Genomic DNA, 8,180 nt, shown 5'->3' on the forward strand with positions numbered 1-8,180 from the left:
GAAAAGTGACCCAAAAGCTTAAGTGTGCCTAAGAATCACCTGGAGTAGTTTTTAAAATGCAGATTTCTAACCTTCCCCCAATCCCTTTGTTAAAGCAACTTTTCTGGCACAGTGATTACAAACACATGTCAGAGTTTTGCTTCAAACTTGCTGCAAGGCAGGAGGCTTTCTTAAAAAAAAAAATTCAGATTTCTTTTCTGGCAGAGACATTTTAAAAAGAAAAATAAGAGTGTTTAAATGTTTGCTGTCCAATACAGTAGCCACAACCCACACGTGGCTGCTGAGCTCTTGAAATGTGTCTAGTCTGAATAGGGCTGTGCTGAATGTCTAAAATACTGGATTTTGAAGACAATATGGTTAGAATGTAAAACATCACACTAATTTTTACATTGATCATGTAATAAAATAACATTTTGGATATGATGAGTTAAGTAAATTATATTATTGACATTAATTTTACCTGTTTTATTCTACCTTTAAAAAATGTTGTTAAGTCTACGGCCATGCCACCCTGAACGTGCCTGATCTCGTTTGATCTTGGAAGCTAAGCAGGGTCGGGCCTGGTTAGTACTTAGATGGGAGACCACCTAGGAATACCAGGTGCTGTAGGCACACACACACAAAAAAAATGTTATTAGAAAATTTAAAGTGAGAAATGTGGCTTGCATTATATTTCTACTGAACAGTGCTGGTTTTAGATAATCATCGTTAGACTGGAGACAAAAAGAAAAAGAAGAATGTCTGGTTAATGACTATCAGAAATCTCCTAGGTCTGGGTAAAGTCTTTGGGCCCCTCTCAAGATCATGGGATGAGGTTACCAGAAAAGGTTCTTAAGCCAGTTACTCGATCAGAAAATTGCTTAAGTGTCTTATCAGGAATGCTAAGTTCTTTTGGGAACTTAACATTCTGGGAAGGAACAGCTGTTCATATCAGACCACACAGTTTTCACTCCAGCTTGGGTTTGGAACAGTTTATTTCTTAGCTCCCAGAGTGATTCCATGGGTCTGAGGAGGAACCATTGAAATCGCATAGTGAACCAGACTCTGCAATGGGTCTGGCTCTGGTGGTTCTGTGAGTTTCAAAGCTGTTGACTTGGAAAGTGCTCGTATAGCCTTGGTGACCCCACTAGGAGGGGGAGAGTTGCCAAGAGAGGGTGCCGAAATGGGCCTTTGAAAAAAACCATCTGCTTCACAGAATGTCACCTGGTCGGAAAGAGAGGATTAAGACTCAGTGCGAGGCAGGTCTCCAGTTTCTCCCTGGGGTGGGGTGACTCCCACAACACTCATCCTTTTAAATCTACCACCCTGTGTTCTCTAGCTCAGGCCTGTGGACATCCAATCCAATTGTTCACTTAGCCTTTAAAAGAAGTAAACTAACGTAACTTTTCTACACTTTTAAGTTGACATCTAAAACTTTTTATCATTGATGTACATAATTACCAAAAATATGATTTCTAGTGTATTTTAAGTATTTCACAATAAAACTATTACATCACCCTTATAAATAAATACATTGGGGTCTGCATACCATTAAAATTTAATACCCATCATGGTCCTTTTTAATACATAGAAACCAGCTCTTAATAAGATAGAAAATTATATAATTTATTTTTCTTGAGCTCATTTCCATACCACTTTCCTCTCAGAATTTAATCTCAATATGTTTTTATATTTGAAACTTTTTAAGCATCTCTCATATTTCTATGCATCGAAATTAGGTATATAAATAGACATTTAAATTTTGATAATTGCCTTTGATCAAAATGACATAAATATATTACAAATTTTGATAGTTGTTCAATTTCCAAGGTAATTTTACTGGAAATATATCTCTTAATGAGGTGGATAGGGCTACTTTTTTCATATAACTGTGCATGAATAACATTCATTGCAAGAAAGAGACATTTGTATACTAACGTTGCTTATGTAAGCAAGTAGATGGGATTAGATGGAATTTTGTTAAAGCAATGTCATTCAATTTGTGAAGTTCCTTCTGAATTGTATGTCAAAATATTTTTAATTATCAAAACTTATACTTAATAAGGTATTAGTTGGCAACTTGGTTATGTCCTCTAAAATGAGTTAAAAGCCAAGGACTGGAAGCCAATTGATTTTTCAAAAGAATTTGTTATCCTGTCATCAGACATATTGGCTTTCAAGAAAGCCAATACCTACCTAATATTTCTAATTATTCCTTTTTTTGGTCCCTCCGAGGTGTTCCTCCTCCACTGGACAAAAGAAAGGTGACCTCTCCCCCATCCCAAATCTTTGTCTAGTGGGATAGGGATTATTAGAAAGGAGATGCCTGGGCCAAGGGGCATCTTAGGAAGGAGTTCAGATTGAAATGAAGAATCGTTATGGACTGAATATTTGCATCCCCCCCAAATTCAAAAGTTGAGATCCTGACCCCCAGTGAGATGATATTTGGAGGTGGGACCTTAGGGAAGTGATAGTCTCTTTAGGGAAGTGAAGTCTCTCAGGAGACTTCAGTGAACTCTAACCCTTTTTGTTAGGTGAGGGCACAGTGAAAAGATGCAGTCTTTGAACAAGGAAGTGAGCTCTCATCCAACATTGAATCTGCTACCACCTTGATCTTGGACTTCCCACACTCCAGAACTGTGAGAAATAAATTTCAGTGTTGATAAGACACCCAGCTTATGGCATCTGATTATAGGAGCCCACACTGAGTATGACAAGGATCCAGAATGGCAGGTGAGTTCATTGAAATGGAATTTAATGTCCAGATATCCCTCGGAAAGCTTTGGCGTGTCCCCCAGGGGTTCACACACATTCATGCACAGGCAAGCCAGGCAGAGCACCTGCTGCAGCTTAGAACTTGATGTGAGGGTAACCTCAACTGACTGGCGATGGGGTGCTCACTTCATCAGGGTGCTTCTCATGACCCATCACACCTGGAGCTGCCTTGTCATTCTCCTGGTGTCCCTCTCATGAGAAAATGGCTCCTTGGTCTCATCCTCCCTCTGGAGTGACAAGTTCTTTTCAGTTAAACGTCTCTGAGTACCTCCTTAAGTTTTTCTTCAGTACGTATCCAATATTTATTTATTTGTCACGGTAGTAAAAGTTTGAGCTCTTTTGAGACAAATGGCTGGAGTTCAAACGCTTTCTTGTTGTGTGCCCTTTAGAAACTACTTTCTAAGCCTCAGTCTCCTCTTACACAAACATTTTTGTTTTGAGGTTTAAGCGATTTAATGCACACGAAGTACTGAGTACAACGTCAGGAACAGTACACACTCAGTAAATGTAAGCTATTATTATTGGTGGTTGCCCTACATTCAGCTTAGCTTTTAAATCTTCCTGGGACAGGCAATGCCCATACAATACTTTGCGATTCAGAAGGTAAATCACCGTACAGAATCTCAAGACCTGTTGTTACTGTCATGTCACTCTGCTCTCTGTTAGCCCTGTTTTCCTGGGGCAGGTTGGGACTGTGGGGAGTCAGTGTCAGAGCCTCAGAACCTAAGCAGGATGCCCACAGTGTCTACCTCCTCAGCCCGAACTCAGTTTCAGTTTCAGCAGCGGCTTTCCAAGGCACATGACTCCACTCTTTCCACCCTTCCTTTCCACACTGGAATTGACCTAGGCTGTGAAAAGAGCAAATGGGCTTTGGGTTCAGCAAGGCTTGAGTTTGAATCCTGCACAGTCACTAATAGTTATTGAACTTGGGAACTATACTTCTTGGAACATAATTCTTCTTCCATAGAATAGGGTTAGCGATACCCATCTTAGGGTTATTAGTAGGTCAAATGAGATAAGCCTATGAAACCCCTTACACAGTATTTAGCACATATTTGGCCTCTAATTATTCCTGAATGTTACAGGATACAGTAGGTAATTATTAGGGAACCTTCTGATGTTAGACATAATGAGGAAAACAGGCATGAGTCAGGCAGATAAGGTGGTTTCTTATGCTTTTGCCAGAGCAGAGCCTAGTGTAGGAACACAGATAAGCCGGTTTGGCCTGCTCCAGTGGGAGGGTGGTTGGTGGTGGTAAGTTGGATCTAGGGCAGACTGGGCCATTTGAAGTTGAGCTGCTCATTTATTCAATATTTAGGGTGTCAGTCTAGTTTACAGTGATCTTCTTAAACTTCCTCCTCATCTATGAGGTGGTTCTCCAACAGCTGAGTTTGTACCGTGTGACTTCATCCCCTCTGGTTGGATCAAGATAGACACCTTGCCCAAACTGTGCTAATCAGATTTTCCACTCCAGGGAATTTGGAATTGTGACTAAGAGGTTTTATTCTCATTCTGGGATCTGCTTTTGGCTGGAGGATATGTAGAAACTTGGTGACATGATATCGCCATCTTCTGCCACATGGATCAAGAATCAGGGAAAGCCAGGCTCTAGGGAGAGAGTAAATTAAATAAAACAAAACCAAAACAAAACAGAGAGGAGAGAGGGAGACTAAATCCCTGAGTTCTTCATAGCTCCCACTTTCTGTTTCCAGACTCCTTCTAAAGCCTGGGCACATTCTTGCCCTTAGATTTCAGGAGACACTTTTGAATCCTTGATATAAACCCATCTTTTGTTGCTTACACTGGATAATGTATGTTAAGCTATTTTGCTCTCATTACAGAAGCCAGCTTGAGCTGACTTAAGCAAAAAGAGGAAAATTAGTGGAAGGAAGGTGCTGGAGCATCTCATGAGATTCAGGAGGTTTGAATGCCCCAGTTTCAAGAGGTGCCAAAATGAGGGAAGCTCTGAGTACTTCAGTCACAGACTGGGAAGCCAACTTCCTTCTGGCATGCTAACATTAAGATGCCTCAGTGTTGGGTCTCTCAGTTCACAACTCCAAATTCCTGGAGTAGAGGGAATCTCATTAACCCATGGTGAGTCAGTGATGGCTATGGAGTAGCTTCAGGCAGCAGAAATATAGCCGCTGAGAGAGTTTAAACATGAGGACAGGATGTGTCACTCACCAAGAACTAAGAGTGGGCACTTAAGTGATGTTCTGAGACCTGATTCAAATGCATGCGTATGTGCGTGTGTGGGAGTGGGGGCGGTATTCCCCACACACCAGCAAACAATCCTTGGACTCCGGTAGGGTACCCAAGAATTCAACTCAATTCTGATGCTATCTACCTGGAGATAGATAGCATCAGATTCCACAGGTTAAGAATTCAGTCCTACAAGACTGCCCTCCCTGCCCCCACACACACTTCAGATGCCAGCCCTAAGCCCAGGCTCTTACCTGTGCTTCTGACCAACTGGCTGTAAATCAGAGGTTCCCACAAACCCCTTCTTGGGTTCAATTAATTTGCTAGAATGGCTTACAGAATTCAGAGAAACACGTTATTAGATCACTTGTTAATTGTAAAAGGCTGTAACTCAGGAACAGCTAGATGAAAGAGAGGCATAGGGCAAGGTGTGGGGAAAGGGCGCAGAGCTTCCGTGCCTTCTCCGGGCACACCACCCTCCCTGCATCTCCACCAGTTCACCAACCAGGAAGCTCTTCCAACTCAGTCCTCCTGGGTGTTTCGGAGGCTTTGTTACACAGGCCTGATTAAATCATTGGCCTTTGGCAATTGATTCAACCTGCAGCCCCTCTCCCCTCCCTGGAGGTTGGGGGAGGACTGAAAGTTCCAACCCTCTAATCACAAGGTTGGTTCTCCTGGCAAGCAGCTCCTATCCTTAGGTGCTTCTAAAAGTCACCTCACTCACATAACAAAAGACATCTTTGTCACTCTCGACGCTCAGGAAATTCCAAGGGTTTGGGGAGCTATGAGTCTAGAACTGTGGATGGAGACCACATATATATGAGAAATATGTTTTGACCATCTAAATGACCAAATATATATTTCTTTAAACATCGCGATATTGCAGCATTGATCAGCCAGCCCAAGTGTTACCAGTACAAAGTTCATGTGCTCAGTGCTTCGAAAGGCCAAAACTCAAAATGTCAGAGTTTAGATTAAGGAAAGATTCATTGATCAAGAAGATGCCAACTGAGAAGATATGGGCCATAGCAATTTCTCAAGTCCATCTTAAGTACAGAGGTTAGGCTTCTTTTATGTCAAAGGAAGGGTAAATGGGAGAGGCTGCTTTTGTAAAAACTCAAGCCCCAAGCAGAATTCCTCTATTAGCTTGTCTAAAGCAGGAGGTATTAGCCTGAAGGCCATGGGAACAAAGCAGGCCTGAACAAGGTGGAGTCAGAGAGACTGAGCATATCATTCTGTTATGCAAGTGATGTACTGTACAAGCCGGTTTGTGTCTAGTGGATGTTGCAAGGTTTTATGCAAGAAGATAGCATGCTCAGATTACGTTTTAGAGGGGGAAGACTGTTGGGAAGATGGTGGGCAAAATCAGTTAGGACTCTTTATATGGCAAGAAATCTTAACAGAATCTAAGCTCATTAACACGAGGCCCACTAAGAACTTCTCTGTCTCCACCTCTAGGCTCTTCTTTTCTTGCTTCCATTTTGAGCAACACTCACCTATTTATATCATATGCTCTACTGTTTTGAAGAGGGTCCTTGGCTGGAAGCACATGAACCTTAATCAGGAAGTAGAGACGACAGTCAGTCTAATCAAGATAGCCTGGAAACCCCAGACCTAGACACAGAAGCTATACCAGGTCTCATGTGCTAATGCTGGAGATGCTGGGCCTTTCCTGGCCATTGGTTTTCCATTAGGCTCCAAGGTTCTGCAGCTCTGGATTCCTAGCAGTACCTTGCTGGATTTAACCAGATTCCACAGAGCCCAGTAGGATTGCCTAATGGCACCAGCAGAAGAGCTTACTCCAGTTCTCCTTCACTCAAGCCATGGCCGTTTGAATTAAATACTCAATATCCAAGCTCTTAAAACAGGACATTTTATTTGAGGTACAATGATCAGGAAGAACACATGGTAGGCTTCCCATTCCCTTCCATGACTCTCCATCTAAGAGGAAGCCATTCTTCTGGACTAAACTGGCCTACTTGTGGGTACTTTGATCTATCAAACAGATAGGATATCAGGTGTTGTTCACTGGACTGGTCCTGTGTGTCTTGATGCTAATTGTTGTTTAAGAGAAGGAACAAGTTCCAGGATTGGGGCTGATCTGGTGGTGGGGGTGGGGGTGTCTTTATCTGGGAGTATGTGTACCCCACCACAACGGCTCTGTTATAAATTTCTATAGGGAGTTCTTACTACTGAAGCTTCCCTTTTGGTACTAAAGATGAAAAGAGCCCAGTAATTGGTCAGTCCCCAGTTCCTAACAGCTTCTGGGGTGGAGTAGGTGTAGGGGACAACAAGCATTGGGGGGTGACTCTTGGGTAGATATAGCCCTTGTCCAGTTCTTTCTCTCTCTTTTATAAATCTCTTGAATGGTTTGGTCTTCAAAACGTTTCAATCTTTTTTATTTTACCAACAGAAAATTTGGGGGCATGAGAAAGAAATTTCCTTGTTCTTTCAGTTACTGTCTTGTTGGCTCTCTTTGTTACAGCAGCTTAACCTTCACTATGATTTTTTTCCTTTCTGAATGGAGAGACCAGGCCACCTATAGTACTTATTACAGCTGAAAAGTGTTGAGTGTACCAGGCACTGGATCAAATACATTACATGCACTGCCTCGCTTAATCTTCATAACAACTGTATGAATTAAGTACCGTTACTGACCTATTTCTCACATGAGGAAACTGAGGCTTCAAAGGTCCTGAAACATGCTGAAAGTGATAGTCACTCCTTAACAAATATTGTCGGAGTGCCTGTGATGTGGCAGGCCCTATTTTAGTCTCTGGAGCTTACCATACTAAGTGTTGGACCTGAAATTCCAACACATATCCGATTCCAGCTCCTGCACACTTAGTTGATAGGCTCAGCTGCTTCCCCTGTGTGATTTGGCCTCTGGATGTTATGGAGCCTAGATACTTTGGTCCTTAATAGTAATGGCTTATGCTGAATCTATTTTCACATTCTAGCTCACAGCTTTGTAACACAGAGAAAAAAATGTAAGTAAAGTTACTTACCCGTGATGCAAAAATTTCTCCCCTTTGATTCCCCCTTTGAGTAACTCCTATAACTTTGGAAAGAAAATCCTTTAGAAGCACAGAATTAGGAAAGACACACTGGGTTCAATTCCAGTTTCCACCACTTCCGGCCGTGTGACTTAGAGCACTGGTTTTAACGTATTGAAAAAATAAAAAGGAGACTATGAACTGACTTTAGAAAGTTGTATTAAGGGC

The 8,180-nt window shown here is 42.0% G+C and overlaps 1 non-coding gene across 1 annotated transcript; it reads left to right on the forward strand.

The window, feature by feature from the left end:
• The first annotated feature begins 493 nt into the window (after window positions 1–493).
• LOC120612822 (5S ribosomal RNA) lies at window positions 494–612 on the forward strand. The gene has a single exon (XR_005655549.1). It is a non-coding gene; the product is annotated as a 5S ribosomal RNA (ribosomal RNA).
• Window positions 613–8,180: the final 7,568 nt, after the last annotated feature.

This window comes from Pteropus medius, unplaced genomic scaffold (assembly GCF_902729225.1).
Source record: "Pteropus medius unplaced genomic scaffold, Ma_sr-lr_union100, whole genome shotgun sequence".
In the NCBI taxonomy this organism is placed as follows: Eukaryota; Metazoa; Chordata; class Mammalia; order Chiroptera; family Pteropodidae; genus Pteropus; species Pteropus medius.